The sequence below is a fragment of the Ornithodoros turicata genome, chromosome 9, assembly GCF_037126465.1.
Source record: "Ornithodoros turicata isolate Travis chromosome 9, ASM3712646v1, whole genome shotgun sequence".
NCBI classification, from domain to species: Eukaryota; Metazoa; Arthropoda; class Arachnida; order Ixodida; family Argasidae; genus Ornithodoros; species Ornithodoros turicata.
The window spans coordinates 1,032,492-1,056,004 of record NC_088209.1 but is presented as its reverse complement, the minus strand read 5'-3'; the positions used below and the strand labels follow the sequence as shown (position 1 = coordinate 1,056,004).

The window sequence follows — 23,513 nt, the reverse complement described above, 5'->3', positions numbered from 1 at the left end:
TCAAGCGATAAAGTGTGATGAAAGCCGACGACCCCCAGCACCAACATCAAGTTAGGGAGGGACGGGCTCTAGTGTGGCCTTTGTACACAGCAGAGACATTGAAAGCACTCGTTTTTTCTTGCTCATCATATCGTTCTAAATCAATTTCCATAATTCTCACGGCAGGTGGATATTAATAACATTATGAACTAGATCATACATTTCTGAACAATAAAATGAGCATAGATATGCTTTTGTGTAGAGGTACACTCGGAAACAGAGGAGACAATTGCTCTACATTGAAGAGATGGAAATATTTTGTGCTCGCTACCATAGGTCATGGGAAGATGTGATAAAAAACTGCTTCGAAAAGGAAGAGCCGCGAAACGATTCCATTATAGCTGCATTTCAATACGTGCGAGACATGGTCGTATTCGGAGATATGGTCCAAATTACGGAATTGAAGGTGCAAGAACTTGTATGCCGAATCTACAATACTTATCAAAATATCTGCACATCAACGTCGGAAGGGCCACTGGAATTAATGGCGGAGTTTCTGAGGTTTGCTAACGAAGAATTGAAATACACTAAACCACATGTAATTGTAATCATTGCAATGGGCATTGCACTCATCAAGAAAGCAGTGAGATCAAATTATCATATACAAGCGGTCTAAATAGCACGATTCATTACGGATTTGTTGAAATTACACATACCTAAGATGGAAGCTACATTATTTTCTTCTACCAGTTCTTGCAACGATGTCGAATGAGCAGAAGTTCAATATTGTCGTGCAAGGTCTGATGTAGCATCACTTAGTGAAACTCAACGAACATATCAACTGCGGTGGACCACCGGACTATATTCGTCTAATACTCTCTTGTACGCCATTCAATAATCTTCATACAAAGAAAGGAAACATCAATAAGAGATTGTGCAAGTTCGTCGCAACAAAGTGCAAGTTGCTGAATCGATACAAATACGGCGACAACGTATCGATTGCATTAATCAATGCTGGATTCAAGCGACCAATAATAAGACATCATTAAATAATGCATTCCTGAGTCATCAATCAAGACAACAAACGAAAACTTCAGAGTTTGGAATAGGGCAATTGTAATTTACGGAAATAAACTAGTGTAAACTGAAATAATAAATCAAATATTTTTCATCAATATAATGAATTCTACGCATCGCAACGAAAACAGCTCATATTTGGCATGGCTAGATTGAACACAATGATTGCTGAGGAAACGAATATTCCACACTATGCGCAATAATTCTAATATGGAATCAGAGCTAAACATCAATTAGGTTTTACCCGACTGTACTTTGTACAACTTCCACATCCGTGGAATAGAATTCCCGGAGAAGGATCGGTCATGGAAATTTGAGGCATCATACATCAATCTTTCATTACAAAAAGGATCATCAATCTTTTGTGAAAACTTATCACATTTTATGAATTAAATTTCACAGTGCATGTACATTTCTCAAACAATTGGACTAGCCCAGACGTATTAAAAGACGAAGAAAAGGCGTCTTTGACAAGCACCCCGATTGGAGTGCAGAATAGATATTTTCGTCAACGCAGTTGTCCGTACGTATGACTGGATAGGAAAAAGGAGCCGTCGAAATAAGGCAAGATAACTGATTGCGGCGGGATAAGTCAAAGCGTTCGCGACACAGTGTCATCAACTTTTACAATTGCATTCGGGTTCAGTGCCTGCGAGATAAAACGAAGTCTTGACCCTTTCTACGAGTTGTACGCACAACTTTTTAAATCCATATCTTTAAGAAAATGCAAGAAATAGCGCGCAGTTTTGACGTCGAAAATTTAAAGAAGAAAATGATCTTTAGTGTGGAGTTTGCGTTTTATCAAGTTATGAGCTAAAAATTTCTAAAATTAAAGTATTGCCTTTCATTTGTAGTGCCCGGATGCTATGACACTAAAATAAGGTGATAGTTTTTCAGTATGGGGCTACGGGAAACCTCGAGTATATTTTGTGAATTGCATCTACGTTTATGTGGCACCTGTGCTGATCTGCTTATTATAATTAAGATAACGTATCTTCCATTGCGTTTATACATAATGCTTATCTTCATTCGCCTGCACATCATGCTTGTAAAATCTTCCATTTGCATCGCAGCGGTTGATAATAGATTCGCTTTTCACGAAGACTTCGTATTATCTCGCAGGCACTGAACCAGAATGCAATTGTAAAAGTTGATTACACTGTGTCGCGAACGGTTTGACTTATCCCGCCGCAATCGGCTATCTTGCCTGATTTCCCGTTTTGCCGTATCTTGGACAGCTCGTTTTTCCTATCCAGACACACAAATGGATAACTGTGTTGACGAAAATATTTATTCCGCGCTCCAATCGGGTTGCTTGTCAAAGACGCCTTTTCTTCTTCTTTTCCTACTTCTGGGCTAGTCCAACTGTTTGAGAAATATACATGCACTGTGGAATTTAATTCATGAAATGTGATAAGTTTTCACAAAAGACTGATGATCCTTTTTTTTTATTGACGTATCATGCCTCAAATTTCAATGACCGATCCTTCTCCGGCAATTCTATCCGACTATTCTCTAGAGAGCTGGCCTGAGATTTTCCCTCTCCCTCGCGTGCCCCGCCCACCCGGAGCGCGCCAATGGGAGGACGCGTGAGCGGCGTCGGCTGAGTGCCATCTGGGGGCAGAGGTTCGAACGTAGACGGGGACGTGGTTTTGGCGATGCTACATCCACTGGGTCGTTCCATCCACCACGGCCCTGAGTTGGCCCGTGAGATGGCGCTGCTCGATCTGTGAACCTAGGGACGCGCGTTCCTTGGGACCGCGAAAATGGTCGGCGATAAGTACTGAGTCATGGTCCCATTTCTGTCTCTCTTTCACTTTTTGTTCTTCTTTTTCTGTTTTTGTGGAATGAATTGACGGATTTTGACGGCTCCTGTGTTCACTTGTTTTTGCTTTTAATAAACGTTTCAATATCGGCGTCCTTGAGCGATGCCCGCGCTTGTTTGTTTGTTTGTTTTTGCTCTTAATGAACGTTTTATGATGGCTTGTTTTTGTTTTTAAACGTTTTATGATAGGCGTCCTTGAGCGATGCCCGCGTTTGTTTGTTTGTTTCTGCTTTTAATGAACGTTTTACGATGGCATGATTCATTGCCTGTTAGGCGCGGACTTCGAATGGCGCGTTTGCGGCGTCCTTGATGATGCCCGCGTTTGTTTGTTATATTAAATATATGGAACACGCGTTGTTAGAGTGATCTTGATAAGACGTCCGCGGAAGCGTTGCGCCGGTGTTTGGGTGATAGTAGGGCGTTCTTTGGCGTGTGTGTGTGCCTTCCCTTTTATTGAGCCTGTCATGCGATTCGTGTGCGATGCGCTGTGGACCGGGACACGGCCGGTGAGAGGTATACCCCGTTTTTGTTTCTTTGTCGTTTCGCGGGACAATGCGTCATTATGGACTGTTTCCCTGTGCGTTTTTTTTTCTCTGCTTCATACCCCCTTTTTGCTTCACTGCGTCATGCGACACGTGTTGTTACGAAAGGAATTTGATGAGATGCCAAGCCCGTGCCGTTTTTGTGCGTATGTTTAGATAATGCCGGCAGAAGACCCTGGTTCTTTTCCCCCTTTTACTGAACATGATGCCACACATGTTGTTACAGAAGGACTTTGACGAGACGCCCAGGCCGTTTTTGTGCGTATGTTTGGTAATGCTAGCTAACGACGAAAGAAGACTACTTTTTTGATGCAGTATGGGAGTTGCCTCAGGACAGAAGCCGCCGATATTTCGAACAGAGACTGTTCTTTTTGTGTGTGCCGGTGTGCCCATACTTGTACCGTGTACTTGTAGGTAGTATTCGCCGTTGAACTCGAAGTAGTTCAGTTTAAGGACCAAGTCCATTAGAGTGAGTATGGTTTCCGTGTCTTTTCTGGTGTTTGTTGTAGAAAGTGTATTGCAGAGGGCTGTGATTCCGTCATTGTGTGGGATGGTAGCGTACAGTGATGTCACATCCACCGTGGCTCTTATTGTGTCCCTACCAAATGTACGAGTGTTGTTTATATCTCTGATTATTCTGAGGAGGTGGGGTGTGTCTTGTGCATGCGATGGCAGTGTTGTCGGAATATGGTTTAAATAGTGGTCCAGGAATTTCGAGAGTCTTTCTGTTGGTGTGTTGTTATTAGATACAATTGGCCTGCCGGGGATGTCAGCCGTATAGAGCTCGTTGGCGTGTACCTTGTGGATTTTGGGCAGTAAAGAGAAACGACCTGCGCCTGTGTTTGATGGGGTGAGATATCTGAGGTCATCACGTGTGATGAGCTTTCGTTCGTGGAGGTCCTGTATGGTATTGGTTATTAGCGCCGTGTACTCCTTTGTTGGGTCATGGTCCAGTTTGAGGTAGTGTTGCGTATTGTTGAGTTGCCTATTAGCTTCAGAAATATATTTATCTGTGGTCCAGATGACGATACTCACACCCTTATCTGCGGGCTTGATAATGGCATCTCTGTCTGCTAGCGCTTTGATGATGTCACGCTGTGTTTTAGTACTCCCTCCTACATCTCTACCGGTTCGCTGGATTTCTACCCATCTACGTTCGCTACTGACGATCCGATGGCCTCAGGAGGTAAGCAACCCGTCCTCTCTTTCTCACGTGTAACAGCTATCCCCTAGGAGTGCGACAAGTACATACACCAACACATCCCGCACGGAGAGCACGGACCTCACATACACTTCTCAAGCGGCGCAAGAATACGAGACATCATGACACATGTAACCGCCGCCCCACCGAACATCACGCACTTCATACTCCACGTAGGGACCAACGACATCGCACTGTCGACAGCACAACATGTCATCCAGGAATTCGAAGCACTAGTTTCCTTCATCACAAACAACAGACCAGGCGCTGAAATAGTACTGACAACGATACTTCCCCAAGGACAGAACAAACACCGAGCATACATATACCAGGACACATGGCTACACGAGTTCAACAGGAAGGCGCACGCTGTCAACAACCACCTCACCCTATTAAAAAAATCACAGAATCCAATATGATCCATGTATGAGGTTTAATGTTACTCCATTGGGTCCCACATAGCATGTATGATGTTATATGTGATGCCTCGGCAGACCCCAATATGTTTCTATGGGCTCTCAACTAACTCTAGCGGGTCACAAAGCCATGAATGTCGGACCTCACTGAGGACCACAATCGGTCTCCAGGGACCCAACAACAGAGCATTCGGGATGTCATACTGACCACATAAGTAAACAGACCCTGAAGTTTTCTGGTTTTATTTTTTTTTTCAAACTCGGCGGTAGAAATCGGGTCAATCACTAGATATGGAAAATTCATGCAAATTCGGGCAGAAAAAATACCATCTGACTGAATTCGGGAAGAAATCGGGATCTACCGTAGAACAAACGTTCGTTGTACCGTTGAGTGCCAGAAGCAGGGTCAACCGTGTATCTTGTGAACAATTAGTATGTCATTGCCTTGAAGGGGCTAGCTTAGGTGCAGTTTTGCGGGTAGAAATCGGGTTTCGCCCTAAATCGGTGAACCTCGATTCGTTGGTGTCAAGCACGTCTGCTCATCCCACTGTCGCTCGCGTGCTCCACTTTGTGACCCGGTAACGACAGAGCATTGTAGGAGTCGACGTCGCTTACTCCGCAGTGTCTCGTACGGCACTACAAAGGGTCGGTCGGGCTCCAGATACCTTTTTCGTGTATTGAAGCTATCCATTTCCACATTTCTGAACTGCGGCCTTGCAGGACTCCACGATCGAGCAGCACGGGCCCATCACAATGGAACGGAAATCCGTCCGTGATTTGAGATCTTGAAATAGTGCGTATCTTTTAGGTGAGGAATACAAAAGCATATGATGCAATTACTGCACTTAAATGTCGCGAATTTACTTGTTAAGCCGTGTGAAAAGACATGAAAATGAAACCTTCTTTAAGTTATAATCGTTAAGCCAAAATCCAACATTCATCCGGGTCGGATCCGAGGCCAGCCAGAGCCAGAGTCCTGTATGGAGCAGCGGCGGGCGGCGGTTAGACGTTAGACGCAGGAGACGTTCGGAGGCTTTCTGTGACCGTGATCTTCGCACTCAGGTTATTTCTGCGTTGCCTTCGACATCCCCATTTTCAACGATTTGTTCAGTGAACAATGTCTATGCCACCTAGCACCGCAGTGTCCCCGTGGTACGCGTACGTCCGCTTTATAAGTGACCGAAAGCGTCAGGTCGTCCGCGTCCGAGATATCAAAACTTCTACCTGGAACACTTGCGCGATTTTGACAAGACACGGCCGTACTCCGTAAAATGGACCTTACAAAAGAATCCAGACGAGAATGGGCACTACCAAGCTCAAATCCTGGGCCTCGCGGGTAACGTTTTATTCTTGTATGGTGAAAGTTCACGGAGTTGAAACTAGCATTTGTTCATATTTTCTTTGCGCAGAAACGAAAGAAGACGCAGAAGCGCTCGATTTCTGTGCCACCACCACGAATGGGAAGCCAACTGGGTGTTGCCGAGGAAATATCGGATGATGAAATCGAACGCACTGGAACGCAACAGGCGAGTGGTTAGTTTAGCTTCGCATGGAGCACCAAATGGAGCCAAAATGAGTTGCCTCAATTTGAAAGTCCTCATGTCCTGTAACATGCACAGTTGTTTCAATTATGCCATGCTTATCAACCATATGTTACAGCACGTGAAAACTGGGCAGTACAATTTGTCTTGCGAAGTGGAAATGACAAGATTTCTTTGCGGTGTGCCACATATACCTGTGGCAGGGTGTTGGCAGCTGTTGGGTACGCTTTAATGCCATGCAGATGAATTGTTATTTGCATTCTTTTCTTTTTCTCAGATCCATCTGGGAAATGATGTGTGGCTACCGCTTGAGATATGACCACATTCTCGCCATTGGGGATCAGAAAAAGGCTGTCAGAGATGCAGCTATGTCCATTTTCTCGACTGGCGACCTGCTGGACAAGAGCACCACCTGCAGTGCAGGAAGGAATGCACCGACAGCAGGAAGCTAGTGGCATTGTACAGTAAGTTGTTCCATTTTTCTCGTATCGACGGTATTCCCCTGCCACCACTGCAATGTTCCTTCATTTGTTGACAGACCTATATGCCAAGTACTGCGATGCACACTCGATAACAAATGAGCAGCAGATATTTGCACGCAACGTTTTGTGCGCAAAATAAGAGATATCACGAAGACAAGAAAAATACAGATGATGAGAGAAGCACTGGTGGGTATGCATGTACATCTAACATACAGAGTGTTTGCAGCAATGTGTCCAAAAATTTGTTTAAAAAACATGGCTTTGGACACACATCCCAGGGTATATGTGCCATAACAACAAATATTTAACAACTATTCAATTGAAATAAATTTACAGAATTCAACGGTTTTATTTGCTAAGCCTGGCGTTTTACTTTTTCTTTTTCTTGTTAAAATTGAAAGCGCCATACTAAGGTGTAGAACTGGGGTAGCTGGTATGACATTTTATGAAAAACAGCCACAAAAAAGACAAGGGCGAATGGATGTTGTCCTGAGCGCTTCCGTTTGTCCTAGCCTTTTTGCGGCTGTTCTTCATACAAGGGAAGCCCATGTTGGATTTATTCACTATCGACACTGAGTGCATTCCCTACTGTACCGGGAAAAAGTGAAAAATAAACGCGGAAATTGTGGTTTTCAGTCGCACAGTTTTTCAGCCGCTATCTGTTTACTGCTGAGAAGGCCTTACCATTTCTCGTCCATGTCACTGAAAATGACAGAACAGAAAGCAGGAAAGACAGGTCATATCACAATACACCGATGACGTTGTCAACAAAATCAGCTTGTGTGGATGCGGAATCTGAAGGGGGGAGCAAAGGATCCATGTCCGGTCGTGAAGTGAACAGATTGTGGCCAACAATATTTGCACCTGAAAGCTGTGCCATTTCCCCGTTTTTTTTCACTGTCTTTGTTATCACATAGAATGCACTCCGTGACGTTTCCGGATAAATCTGGGACGGGCTTTCCATTTCCGTAAAAAAAAATGTTACGGCAACTTGACCAGTTGAGGAGCGTAATCTGAAAAATCGGGATTTATTTTTGCTGACAGGGTTCGCACAGGGCCTTGAAAACCTTCAAAAACCCTTGAATCCGAAAGGCCTTGTGAACCCTTGAATTTTGACTGACCCTTGAAAACCCTTGAATTCTGTGAAAAAATATTATTCGTTGGCTTCCTTTCACGAGAACCTCTGTGAGATTCCAAAACATCAATTGTGTATACCGAAAATTTTGCGTTCTACACAACTTGTAGAACCTTACAAGGCTTAAACATCGTCTTCGCCTTTGCACGAAAATTTTTGCGCGTCTCGTTTGGTCACACAGGGCGACAGAGCTCGCGCGTCCCGCGCGCGCTTTCATTTTGAACTTTGAGGCGTCAGCTCCGAGATGCTTTGGTGCGTGTGAGTTGTTTAGTTGAAAAACGCACCAGGATGCCCGGGAAGTGTACCTTTCAAGCGTCGTGGCTACGCAGTGAGAAATATCAACAGTGGATCGCTCCAGACAAGACGCATCCAAACCGTGCAAGATGCAAGTTGTGTGAAAAGACGATTGATTTGCGCACCATGGGGGAGTCGGCACTACGAAGTCATGCAAAAAGCGCGAAGCACTGTGCAAATCTTCACGACAGTGTTCAGAACTCAGTGCTGCACTATGTTCCGCGTCAGGATAGTCAGCCGTCGACCAGCTCAAGCGCATCATCCGCCCGTGCGAGGGGTATCAATACTGCCTGTGAGAGACATGAGATGGTGACAGATGCTGAAATTCTGTGGGTTTTGAAGGTGATCATGGCGCACTACTCCTATAATTCATCTTCGCAAATCGGTGACCTGTTCCAGCGCATGTTCCCAGACAGCGAAGTAGCAAAAGCATTCGCGTGTGGTGAAAAAAATGTGCGTATGTGGCCTGCCACGGCCTGAGGCCATACTTTCTCTCTGATCTGCAGAAGGACGTTCAACAATGCGAGTGCTACGTTGTTCTGTTTGATGAATCACTCAATGAGGGACTGCAACAGAAGCAGATGGATGTGCATGTGAGGTACATGAATGGTAACCACAAGGTTGTCACGCGTTACTTTACGTCGGTGTTCTTGGGTCATTCTACGGCTGAGGATATAAAGCAGAAGTTATTTGATGCACTAAAGCCGCTGCCACTTCAGAAAATAATACAGATCTCTATGGATGGGCCTAATGTAAACTGGAAGTTTTTTGAGAGCTTCAGGCACCATATGATGACAAACTACCAAGTGCAGTGCTTGAACTTGTGCACCTGTGGCTTACACATTGTTCACAATGCCTACAAGGCTGGACTGGCAGTTTCCAAATGGGATGTGGATACGTTTTTGTCGAGCCTGGCTTCCCTGTTCCACGATGCCCCTGCACGACGCGAGAATTTCACAGCCATAACCAACAAGAGCACGTTCCCACTTAGGTACGTGCCGCATCGATGGCTCGAGAACATTCCTGTTATAGAACGATCACTTTTGATCTGGGGTGATGTCGTGGAGTACATCGAAGCCACAAAGAAGCGGAAAGCTACTGTGCCCAAGTGCCGCAGTTATCAGAACCTGATGGAATTTTCACGCGACCCTTTGCTGCCTGCGAAGTTGAACTTCGCTCTTAGCATGGCCATGAATTTCCAGCCCTTCATGACTGAGTACCAGACGGACAGACCGATGACGTTTTATTTAGCCAGAGACCTCGAAGCGATCCTGTGGAAGCTTTTGGCAAGGTTCGTCAAGTGCTCTGCACTGTCAGATTCAGCCTCAGTCACAGCTCTGTTGGACATTGATCTAGATGATCCTAATAACCACGTGTCATCAGAAAAACTCGACATTGGACATGGTGCTGAAAAAAGTGTCAAGGCAAGCAAGGCGAGCAGCAAAGATATATTTCAGTTCAGGATGCAGTGCAAGCAGTTTCTTGTGAAAGCCACACAGAAACTGGTGGAGAAAAGTCCCCTGCAGTTTGTTGTTGTCAGGGCTTTGTCCTCTCTTGATCCTCGACAAATATGCAGCACGCCGGACAAGAGTGTTTCAAGACTAAAATCTGTAGTGGATTGTCTCATTGCTACCAACCGAATGAGTGAGCACAAGCGAGAGGTTGTGCTCGGCCAGTACACTGAGTTCATCCAAGGTCAAATGCACAAGATCCGCACATTTGAGAGAGCCAGTGACAACCGGGATGTCTGGTATGAAGACGTCATCGGGCATGACCTGGCATTTGCTGACCTGTGGAATGTGATTCGGCAGCTACTTGTACTGAGCCACGGACAGGCAACTGTTGAGCGAGGGTTCAGTATAAACAGGCAAATCGCTGTGGAAAACCTAAAGGACCTCTCTTACGTTTCACAGAGGGTCATCTGCGACGCTGTTCGGTGCCATGGCGGAATTTTGAATATTCCAATTACGAGAGGCCTGAGAGCTGCAGTCACAGGTGCTAGGCAGCGATACGCTGAGCATCTAGACAGCCTCAAAGCAGAGCAGGAGGAAAAGGCAGAAAATGACAGGAAGCGAGCCAACAAGACAATACTTGATGAGATGAAAGCAAAAGGGCGAAAGCTCGAAATTGCAGTTGAGTCGTTGATGGAAGCTGCGGATAGCTATGCGGAGAAGGCAGAAGCAGCCGGCGATGTAACTCTGATCATTAAATCGAACAGCCTTCGAAAGACTGCCAAAAACAAGAAAGAAGAGCTCGCTCGAACAGATGAAGAAATGGGTGTATTGAGAGACTTTGCTGTAAGCATACTGAATTTCGGCAGGGAACACAGCAAGTGTGCCCAGTGTTCTTTCAGATTGTACCTATTACGGCTATATAAAGAAATTTCTAACTAACGAAGAAATTTCTTTTGTAATTCTCCTGGCATGCTTACATCGATCCCATACATATAGGTGATGTCTAAATAGGGGCAAAGGGTGTTGAAATCTTGCCGTGTGCAGATCCGGCAGGTCCTCGAAAACCCTTGAAAAATTTCGAAATTTCTGTGTACGAACCCTGTGAAAACCAAAAATAATCTTTTGGCATCGCCAAGCACCTCAGACATGAATGTTGAAAGCTTCAGTTATACAGTATGTGATATTTAAGTATATGTATTTGGCGCAATAGAGCAGATATCCTGTACACCTTACATGACGCAGTCGTTAAAAGGCAGAAATAAGGAAATGCGACAAGCAATACGGAGCGCTTTTTATTTATATTTATATCTGCGTTTCATTTTGTTCTCAGTGCTTTTGTAGTTGTATATACCACCTGCTCATATCAGTTATATATTCCTCATTCGCAAATATAAAATAGTTACTTTGGAGGCTGGTGTAACCTTGATTAGAGACGAAAATTGTTGGCCAACAAAGTATTGCTCTGAGCCACAGGAAGGTAGGCTCTCTTATAAAAGTCCGTTAACTGTCCGAGAACGGAATGAACAACTGGCAATCGATCAGCACGGCATTCACTTTTTTCTTAACGTTTGTCATTGTTTGTAACGCTTCTGTTATTTCAATCATGAGAGCCCAACTGCCCGCCAGATCATATGCATTTTACATACTAGCTCAATCTCTCTTGAGTGCTGTGTGTTACCAGCCATGGGCAGGCCAGAGTTTATTACCAGCTAACAAAGTACTTGTCGTTGTATTTTGCAGAACTCACAGTGATGAAGGGGAGAACTGATGTGGAAGTTCCACTGTCATGCGGACCGTGCACATGCGACTATCCTACGACGTGCACCGCAAACCAGACTACAAGAGAGACTCGTTAAGTTCAGCAAGTTGTAATCTCTGTCTCTGTCTCTACTGTCACTTGTAAGTTGTAATAAAGTTTGATAAAACCCTGTTACTGATGCCTGTGTGTCCTGCGTACATGATTCATCAAAGAGCTGCTCCTGCAGGACCACATTAGGTCACATAAAAATAGACCATATTTGGACCACAATGAAATATCATCCTATGTGACCACAACTAATGGGAACCTAGAGGACCACCTGAATGAGATCTAATAAGGCTGGACTGAATGAGACCCACCGTTATAATCACATATGGGGTGATCCTTGTGGATCGCATTCTTTCATTTTTTTAATAGGGCATCCACATGCGTCACGTACACACCAACGTTATGGGTATCATACACGCAGCTTTCGAATAGCACGCTGAAGCACATCTCGCTCGGGACGGCATCCACCCAAACCACGCAGGCGTACGAGCTATGGCACACAACATCAAACACCTAATGGTGCATAGATGCCGTCCTGCACTGACAAACGCTCAAACACAACATCCTCAACCAGCTTACACTTTAAGTGCCAGCACCGCAAACATGCCAGAACACACTATGGCATCAAAGGGGACCACAACGACAACTGCACCCACGCATACACACGCGGCAAACGACAACACTCCAAACACAACCCGCACACACACAAAGTTCACGCAAACTGTGACACCAAAGACCACAAGCACGCAAACACAGACAGATGACATCGAGGAACACAGCGAGTCTCCACAGCCACTGACCGCACAGCCACCGACCCCACAGACACGACGCACGCGCACATGACCCAGAAAACCAGCCTACCATGCGGTCAACGAACTTTCTACGAATGCGAAAACTCATGGAGAAACGTAGCCGATACCTACATCATCTACGGATCTACACCCACCACCTGGCTCACAACACAGTACCTAAAGGCGTCACCCCTAAAACAGTTCCTGCATTAGGAAAACTGACACCTGAACTAGAGCTAGAGTGGGCATCAGCCCTTAGCAACACAGCCCGTACGTTTCTAGAAATATTAAAGAAACAGTGCTACGCGCAACTCGCTACGATCCAGGCCCATATGAACAATATCAGTCTCACCGACGCGGTGGCAAACACTCTCGAACTACACATTCAACAACTCAACCGCGAGCTGGCTAACAAGTTACACTCAAAACTAGGAAAACCTAATTCCAACAACGACACGGATACCGGACCCACTAACACGACACACGCAGCAGCCGAACAAATCATTTCCAGCACCACAACCACAACTCTCCGCAACATCGCTGAGCAACCCCGAGAAAACGCTGACGCAAGCACCGTAATAGATATATCACGTTTACTAACCAGCGACGAACTACAAGTCCTCTCTAGAGGGTGAACATTCTGCCCTACACTCAATTCTGTTAACGAATACGAAATCCACAAGGACATATCAGACTTTGCGAGACGGCTACGCCTTAGAGAATTCTTCGCTGGAAACAACCAAAACCTCCGACTACCATCAATCTGGACACCAAATCACGGCCGAGAACCCGCATTAGACCTGTACATTAAACAAGTAAGCAACAACATCCTTCGCGATATTTCCCAAAGCTCGCGCGGTCACAACCTCACTAAAACACAGCGTGACATCATCAAAGCACTAGCTGACAGAGATGATATCATTATCAAGCCCGCAGAAAGGGTGGGAGTATCTTCATGTGGCCCACAGATAAATATATTTCTGAAGCTAATAGGCAACTCAACAATACGCAACACTACCTTAACTGGACCATGACCCAACAAAAGAGTACACGGCGCTATAATGACCCATACCATACAGGACCTCCACGAACGAAAACTCATCACACATGATGACCTCAGATGTCTCACCCCATCAAACACAGGCGCAGGTCATTTCTATTTACTACCCAAAATCCACAAGGTACACGCCAACGAGCTCTATACGGCTGACACCCCCGGCAGGCCAATTGTATCTAATAACAACACACCAACAGAAAGACTCTCGAAATTCCTGGACCACTATTTAAACCATATTCCAACAACACTGCCATCGCATGTACAAGACACACCTCACCTCCTCAGAATAATCAGAGATATAAACACTCGTACATTTGGTAGGGACACAATAAGAGCCACGGTGGATGTGACATCACTGTATACTACCATCCCACAGAACGACGGAATCACAGCCCTCTGCAATACCCTTTCTACAACAAACACCAGAAAAGACACGGAAACCATACTCGCTCTAATGGACTTGGTCCTTAGACTGAACTACTTCGAGTTCAATGGCGAATACTATCTACAAGTACACGGTACAAGTATGGGCACACCTGTTGCACCCACATACGCAAATATCTTCATGGGGTTCTTGGAAAACAAAGCTCTCAGCGCCCTCTCATTAAAACCCACTGTGTACCTTCGATACATCGATGATATACTGATAATATGGGAACACGGGGAACAAGAATTTCAAAAGTTCGTAGATCTACTGAACACCGCGCATAGCAACATAAAGTTCACATCACAACAGTCAACTCACTTAATTAACTTCCTCGACACCACAATATCACTAGACAACGGCAACCTCATCACAACCCTCTACAAAAAGCCAACTCGCAAACAACAATACCTTCACTTTAAGAGACACCACCCTCGTCACTGTAAGGTTGGAATTCCTAATGGCCAGAGTGTAAGACTACGCAGAATTTGTACAAACGACACAGATTACTCTGAGAAGCTTGACGAACTCTGCAGTACACTTGCCCAAAGGGACAATCCAGACTCCCTCCTAACCGAATTCCGTCGCAAGGCACTCACACTCGAACGAAACGGGGTTCTGGAAAACCGAAAAAATCCTGACGCGTGCCAAATAAGCTTCATCACAAGATATTCCAACGCACTTCCAAACATCAAAGCCATTCTACAGAAGCACGAGCCCCTCCTCCAAAGCAGTGACCGACTTAGCAATATATTCACCCATCCCATACAGGTGACCATACCGGCGCGCAAAAAACCTGGCAGACTCCTTGGTCAATGCCAAATCAGCAAAACGAGCACCCCGTACACGGAAACACGGCTCTGCAACCTCCCGCGCTGCAAAACATGCAAGCACGTTCAACACGCTAACTCCATCAAAAGCACTGCGAGACATTACACCCATCCCGTTAAAGGTACTATAAAGCAGTCGAGGTGGAACCTATGCAATCAGCATGACGTGAGAGTGCTAGACTCAAAGGTTCAGCTCAACACGTAATATGCGCAGGAGTTTACTCTAAGTATTTTTAATTGGTAAATAAAAACGCAGTCAAGAATGTCGGGGCGACGCCTGGTGGGAAGAAGTCTTCAATTTGTCAAGCAACCCTGTAAACAAGGAGACCGATAAACAGATGGCTTTCCTGTTGGGATTTGCAAATACTACCTTTTGAGAAAATGTAATTTGTGTGAAAGAAAATACACAAAAGCCGAATTTTGCACTCAGTAGCTAAACGGCTATACCTGGGCCTTGTTTCAGCCCCGTGGCGCTGCTATCGTACGTCGCTCTGTTTGGTGTTTGGCCCAGAGTCGTGCGCATGAGACATTTTCGCCGCCGTACTTGGCGGAGTTGGCGTTTCGTCGGTCTGCTTCGCCACAGTGTTGTCAGTAGATTTAAATTTGCATTTTTTCGGGAGCTATAACGTCTATGTGAGAAAATTTTGCGGCATTTTACTCCTGAGGACGTACACGATTCAGGGCACACAAAACATCAGGTTGCACCTCGACTGCTTTATAGTACCTTTAACCACGCATTCACATGCACAAGCTCCAATGTCATATACTGCATTGAATGCGGCGACTGCTCTATGCAATACATTGGTGAAACCGGCCAACAAATGAACAACCGCTTTACCGGACACAGAACCGACACGTCCAACAAACTCCCCAAAGCAGTCGCCGAACACTTTAACGTTCCTGGTCACAATTTTGAGAACATTAAACTAGAAACCGGGTTTAGATCCACACGTGACAGACGTGATAGGGAGTCTTACCTCATATACAAGTTCAACGCTCTTCACCCGTCCGGTATCAACAAATCACAAGGCACCCTAGAAACACTTCACAAATAAAATATGCTTTTCCCTTCTACCTCCATTATCATCTGTTATGTTCTGCATGGCCACTGCTTTCTGCTTTCTTTATTGCATGCCACAACTTGGTACTACAAATATGTAAAAAAAAAGAACCCTTTGCTCGTTCTGGAATTTTCCCCACGTAACCACTAACCTCCTTATCTTTCGCTATGCTTGCCAATTCTTGCCTGTTGTCCCGTTTCGTCCACGTGTTCGTGAACCTTCCATTTTTCTGTAACCGGTCTGTAGCCTAGATCACTACGTTCACATAATCCCCTCCACACTCTAACAAAGCAGCCATTCACTCCGGCCGTAGAAGCCCGTACGGACCCTTTCTTCCCTCCATGAATACCATGCCAATGATGAGGACGGTGCCCAGAAGAAGAACAGTCTCTGTTCGAAATATCGGCGGCTTCTGGCCTGAGGCAACTCCCTTCCTACATCTCTACCGGTTCGCTGAATTTCTACCCACCCACTTTTTTGATGGTTTCTTTCATTAAACTTTTGGTGGCACCGTACCGATGTCAATCGGCTGGGCGCGCATCATCTTTCTATGTGAAACCAGGAAACGCATGCAACTGACCACAGCAGGCTGCGAAATTAAGGCACATGATAGTTATTGCAATGAACTGCATTGACAGGCTTTTGTTGGCGATGACAACAGTACATATGGTCGAGGGTGGTCCTCTGAAACCCGTGCCGTAAGGCCTCGGTAGTGGAGTACACTGTTATTTTGATATGCTGTAGCATATCATGATGCGTGCTCATGCAAAATGACATCCGACTGTCATTTTATAGGATTAATTTCCGGGACATTTCATCGAACGTCGTTTGGTCGAAAGCCGTTTGATCGAACGCGGGACATTTGGTCGAAAGCCATTTGATCGAACGCCGTTTGATCGAAACGGTAGCGGTCGTTTGATCGATTTTTTTTATTGGTTCGCTTGTAGCGTTGATGTAACAAAAACATGAAGAAAAACAAAAGAAAGCGTCAGTCTTCGATGCTGTTATCCTAAGGAATATTTAACTCTGTGTAATACGCTTGCCCATAAACACATTCCTCATTCTATCACACTTCTTCGCATCCAGAAAGCGGTCCAAGGGACTGTGTTGTTCACCCTCTCCTGTTCGACAACTTGATAGGTTTTTCCTCCCTGACAGATAGTGACTAAAAACGGCATACATGCCTTTCACCCCTAGTCCCCCAACACTTTGTCAAATAAATAAGTAAATGACATTCTTGAATGCTTTATTCGCGTCGAACGTGGACAAATTTTAACAATGTATTAATAATGTTATATATCATCATGTCAATAACTGACATTGTATAGGAGCGCCTATGTGCAAGTGAATCTAAATTTGGTTCTTGCAACATACATGGAACCGAAGAAGTCCCTCGAAACCCATACAATATAAGCCGGGGAGCTGATCTTTGTACTTTGTCTAGTTTTTCCTTCTTCTTCTTTTTCTTTTTTTTTATTGCGTGCATGTGTAGGGATCCCGGACTGCGGATGCATACTCTCACCAAGGTTGAACTAAGGTTTTTTATGGCTGTTAATTTAATATCATTATTTTGTACCATGACGAAACTTCCTTCTTAGCATCCACAGGCTTCGAGTGGCTTTCGCGTACATATGGCTATCCCATTTCAGATGGTTCCCTTTAAATTTCTCGCCAGCAATGAAAAGGCTGCCCAGAAGAGGCACAGGCTATCGGCTGCTCGCAACCTGAGGCCATTTGCTTCAATATGTATCCTACGGTTCGCCGGATCCTTCCACATCGTTCTATTCAGCTGTGCTGTACGTGAATGACAAATGTCTGCAAATAACCAGAGGTCTCCCCTGCTTAGTTAAAAAAAAGCAAGAAAAAAAAAGAAGAAGCGGAGGATACTGATTGCCTGCTTCCGTATGCTCGAGTCAAAAGTTACAGAAAAGAGGTGCTATCAGGACACGCTGCGAGCTTTGAACTCCCTTCGAACAAATGTCTTTCGATCAAACGGCGTTCGAACAAATGGGCGGACACCGGAGTGGCTATAGGAATGACCCGATATGGATCACGCGTCGCATGCCGATATCCCGTAAGTCGAACCCCCCAACCGTTTTATAACCACCGGCTTAGCGCCGATATCACGACGTTGGAAATCAGTGCGTTGTCGGCGGATAAGTGAGTGACAGAGGACGAAGCATCAGAGATAATACGATTTATGAAAGATTTAATTCAGTTAACTTCACCGCGCGCAAACAGCTTTGAGATCATGTGTCAGCGTCAGCCTTTGCTACATTCAGGATATGATTGCGCGATTGTTGCGAATATTTGCATTGTTGCGATTGCGAAGAACTGCAGAACACGCCTTCGCCAAGAACCTAAAGTGCCGATAAACTGATTTTAGCACAACTACAACAACAATAACGTCTAAACAGCTAATACGCCAAATCTAACGTCTATAATGCCCACACTATAATTCTAACATGACCTAACGTCTAAAATGCTAGCAGACTAATTCTAAACTGACCTAATATGTAGTATATAGTATAATACTATAGTATAGTAATATAGTATATTAATAGTAGTAATAATAATATAGTAAGTATATAGTAATAGTATAGTATAATAGTGCATATCCCTCTTGTATCATGAAGCGTAGCAATGTATATATCACTCCTCATAGCCTCATAGATTGTAAATAGAGGCGCTGCCCATGTACTGACCGTTCCACGTCGTATTAAATTTTCCTACAAGAGTAAACATCTAAAATGGTGGCAAATTGATTCTAACAGTGAGCAGTTGTCCGACGGGCAATTGTCTGGTGAGCAACTGTCCGGTGGCGTTCCATGAAACTGCATTCGATAAAATAGCGTCGATGAAACGTCGTTCGACGAACCGGCGTTCGATGAAATGGGCGGACACCCGATATGCTTGCATTGCTTTTCTCAGTGCGCCGTGGTACGCAAGAGGCAAATAGGCGCATCCCAAACTAACGAAATCATAACAGGCATCAGTCCAGCGTCTTTACGGTCCAGTATACATCAAGTGTACTACAGGAACTCACGGCAACAGGACATTGGAGGGAGTTATAAAGTTTGAGATAGGACGAGCTTACGAAGAACACAACTAGGCACGTGCTATTCTTGAGCATACAATGGAACCAAGAATTCGTACTATTTTTTCCTCTTAAGCCGTTCTGACCTCTTACCTTTGCACTACGAGCTTTTTGTCACTGAACTTTGTGTGGTGAAGTCGGTCATTGGGTCGCTCAGTGAATGCGGATTATTCTCCTACAAGGAGAAAAGAGGGGTCAAAACGCCGAAAATGGTGGGTGGTTTACGCGGAACCGGCGCTTTCTTTGTTTCAGTATCTCTTCAGCTTCTAGACCTTGGCAGCGTAGCGAATTGTAGTCCATCGTTTCCGGTCTGAACTGGTGACTTGCGATGGCGTATATGCCCGCAATGTTCTTGAACATTCCGTCCCACACAGTCGAAAGAAAGGAATGTCAGGCCAATAGGTAGCGTATTACACAGTTAAATATTCCTTAAGATAACAGCATCTAGGACTGTCGCTTTCTTTTGTTTTTCTTCTTGTTTTTTGTTACATCAACGCTACAAGCGAACCAATAAAAAATTCTATCAAACGACCGCTGCCGTTTCGATCAAACGGCGTTCGATCAAATGGCTTTCGACCAAATGTCCCGCGTTCGATCAAACGGCTTTCGACCAAACGACGTTCGATGAAATGTCCCGGAACCGTGTACTCCACTACCGAGGCATTACGGCACGGGTTTCAGAGGACCGCCCTCGACCACATGTACTGTTGTCATCGCCAACAAAAGCCTGTCCATGCAGTTCCTTGCAATAAATGTCATGTGCATTAATTTCGCAGCCTGCTGTGGTCAGTTGCATGCGTCTCCTGGTTTCGCATAGAAAGATGATGCGCGCCCAGTCGATTGACATCGGTACGGTGCCACCAAAAGTTTAAAGGGACCGAAAAGTGAATATAAACCTATCGAAACTTTATGTTAAGCGAAAAGCTTGAGCCTTCAAAAGTTCAAATATCAAAGAACTTCGCTGAAATCGCTGTATTTTTTCTGTAATCGAATTTTCCATAATTGCATGTCCAGGGACCTAGTAGGAAACCGCGCCGTCTGTCAACAATAGCATGACCCCGCGCCATCTGTCGAGGACGCATGTAATACGCGCACTTCCGGGAGATCATCCGGCGAAAACGAAAATGGCAGTAGGCATTTGTGACCACTTTCTACGTCGAGAATGTCGAGCCCCTTGAACATGAGTGCGCTGGAATTACGCATTCTAGAACTGTCGCTCACACAGAACTGTTGTTCGTGCATTAGCGTGCTGGAAAGTGTGTTCTTCGCAGCAGAAGATTCCTCGTCCAGAGATTAATCGGAGTCACATTCGTTCTCAGCAGTACCTCACCGTGCTGTGAACATGGACTGCTTTGTGAAATTTCCATGTATCATGGAGAAGCACTTGTGTAAGCCGAAACAAGCGCTGTTTTTTCGTCGTGCAGGTGTTCATGTGTGAGATGCAAACGACGGATACTACAAATGGATACTACGGTTTTTGCTGCCGAGAGGTAGAGAATGCGTGTGAAAAGCAGACAGATGATTGCATCAGAACTAACAAATATTTCGAAATACTGTGCCTTGACACCGAAGTACTGCAAGTGTCTTTTACATACATCCGAGAAACCGAAGAGCATGGCAACATACACGGCAGCGCCGTGTGGTCTTTACGCGCTACTTGAACTGCAAACTGGACGGAAAACCCTTATTTACTGCAGGAAATTCCGTTATACCACCTGTCGGCCATTCACGAGAAGGATATGGGGTGCTCCGAGAAAATACAATAGAAAGTACACCACTGGATCTCGACCTGCGTCATGCATGCTATTAGGGATGCTTGCCCATCAGTGCGCTGACCTGTAGAAATGTTGTCAGCATATTTTCATTTCTTGTTTGATGCAAGTTTTTCTCATTGCTTTTTCTTTGCTGTCACAGCATATCATAATTATTAGTTTGTTCCTGGAGGGTTAAGTGACCTGTGGGCATAGATCTATTTGTAGGTTATACTCATGTCTCAATTGTATATGTGAGGAGTAAGTAAGATAATTTTCGTCAGTGTCATTCAGCTGAACTGTGTTCATAACCTTTTAGTATACTTCCTAGTGACCACGTTTCCAAATGTCAACTAATAATTGAACCAAGATTGGGATTTAACACTTAATTAACTCTGTTTTGCTAAACGAAGTACTTATCTGATTCATTATCACATCACCAAAGAAGGACTTGACGGCTGACTTCAAGTATTATTAACCCTTGATCTGGGTTCAAAGTTAACCATGCACCATTGGTGTGCATAATACTCCAAAATGGCTAAATAATTTATTGCATAAGTTCTCTGTTACTGTAATTGAGATGTACTTTTGTAAAATACTTTTCACAGCCCTGCAGATTGAAACTGGCTTCAGTGTACACTACAAATGCATCGTAACATTTAATTGAAATATAATATAAGAGCAGAAGCAACATTTTGCCACAACTCAAACTATATCTTTCTTTTTTATTGTCCAGGGATTTAGGAAACAGAGTAGGACTTCCTGCCCTCTGATGTTTTGACGTACTTGATAGAGTTGTAAAACCTGCAACAAAATGAATAAGAGAAGTATAAACAGTTTCGTCTTTTCCTTTTGAATTTAACAAGCTAGTTATATTTTACCATTTGTTCACTTTTGTATTCTCTGTTGGTGAAAAGATTACAGGAACAATAATGCTGCAGATCAAAGAATGACCTGTCATCTTGATGAAGATCAGAACTTTTCTTCAGGCATGCTAAGTGAGACAAAAAAAATGTACAATGAAGGTTGTACAAAAACAGCAAATCTCCGTCGACTAAAACTTTATATATGTGGATGTTTCCACATCGTGTAGTTTCCATCCAAAAGTAGGACTAGGCAAGGTTGTTTGGTAGGTTGTTGGCATGTTGATGTGCTATACTGTTACAGCACATCAATATAGATGAGGGGCAAACACAGTAGACAGTGTGATGGCGGCAAACTCAAATGAAGATTTATTCAACAGAACAAAAAACCGAAAGCATGAGTAGAGAAAGGCAGTGCCAATGCAGTGTATGGTGAACCACATTAATCTCTGAGAAGGTAGGATCGGAAGAGCAATAAAGAGAAATGACAGTTGCGTCCGAGATAGGGGAACTCTGCGAATATAGTAACAATATGATGTGGTAACCTTGCATGGTTCACTGCTGCTCTGACACACATTCAACAATTCCAGTAATGGGGCTTCAAAGACAATGAACGTTTGCTGTTTCACTGGGCATTCAAGTGTAGAGGATGCATCTCTAGAAAATTAATTAGCGTTCCTTAGTCATAAAGTCATAACTACATCTCAACAGGAAGTATTCTTGTACCCTTCAAACAAGCTAGTAGTTCTCATCGGTTTCTTCTCTTGTTGACGTCATACTAATGTTCTGCACCTGTCCAAAGACTCAAAAAAATGTCACAAAGTCTGCAACACCTAACAAATCTAGTGCTTCCATCTGTGGACTTTGCATACCTGCTTTCAGCTATTTCTGTCATGTCAACTTGACTGCCTGGATCACCCACACACGAAGCAGTCTTGAGCCACTTCAACACTGGAAGGCCCCTAAAATTAAATTTGTTGATGTTGACAATGTTGAGTACGGGTAGGATAACATAAGTTAAATGGAATACGTCATCGCTATATTATAATTTATACATGTGTGACGCCTGTACATACCTAAGACGTTGTGTTGAACTCGTCACCTGGGTGAAGCAAAATCACTGGGTACTGAGCATCAGTGTGCTTCGGACGTCTTCGCAATTCGCCTTCACGGCATCTTCGTAGTCATCGGCAGCAAAATGAGCTCAGCACACACGACACGACTGCTACATCTAATAACCGAGTGTTTCGAACCACATTCGTTTTCGCGCACTCTCCTGTTGAATCTTGTGGTAGAAAACGCCGCCGCCGATGGTGAACGAACATGATTTTTGCATCCCCGAACTCCAAAACTACACCAGGCATATGTAGGTGTCTCGAATAATTGACACAACAACCACGAACATGTCATTCACTTCTCTTCGCGCGACCAACACGACCACGATGAAATCAACGATGAAAGTCACTGGAAAGCCTCAGAACATCAGTTTCTCTCTTGTTCAACACGACCACCCACGACGTAAACAATAAACGCGATAACACAGACGGCGACGGCCTTGCAGATGGCGCGGCGGATCGTAGCTCGTAGCGGCGAAGTAGCTGAATGCTTTATTAACGGAAAAGCTATAGAAGTGAGCGTCATTTTTAAAATGGCGTTTAGCTGTAAGATAATGTGCGTCAGCTTTGTTCTCTACAAAATTAACTCTCACGTGGTAAGGGTTGACCAATCCCTGGGAGCCCTAGACCTGAAACCCAAGTTGCTCTTTTTCGACGTTCGCTGGCAGCACCGTCCATGTTCCGGTAATCTTCAAAATATTTATACGTAAAAAATATGCCGAATTGAGAAGTAATGCTTTCTGTGTCTTATCAAACAACGATGTTGTGCAC

At 44.5% G+C, this 23,513-nt stretch overlaps 2 long non-coding RNA genes across 2 annotated transcripts in view; both read left to right on the top strand.

Moving 5' to 3' along the window:
* The window catches only part of LOC135369177 (uncharacterized), a 113,087-nt gene that overhangs the window by 40,669 nt on the left and 48,905 nt on the right, over positions 1–23,513 (top strand). The window lies entirely within an intron of this gene.
* On the top strand, positions 6,614–11,872 carry LOC135369176 (uncharacterized). Its single transcript, XR_010414949.1, has 4 exons — positions 6,614–6,802; positions 6,859–7,045; positions 7,120–7,249; positions 11,687–11,872. It is a non-coding gene; the product is annotated as an uncharacterized LOC135369176 (long non-coding RNA).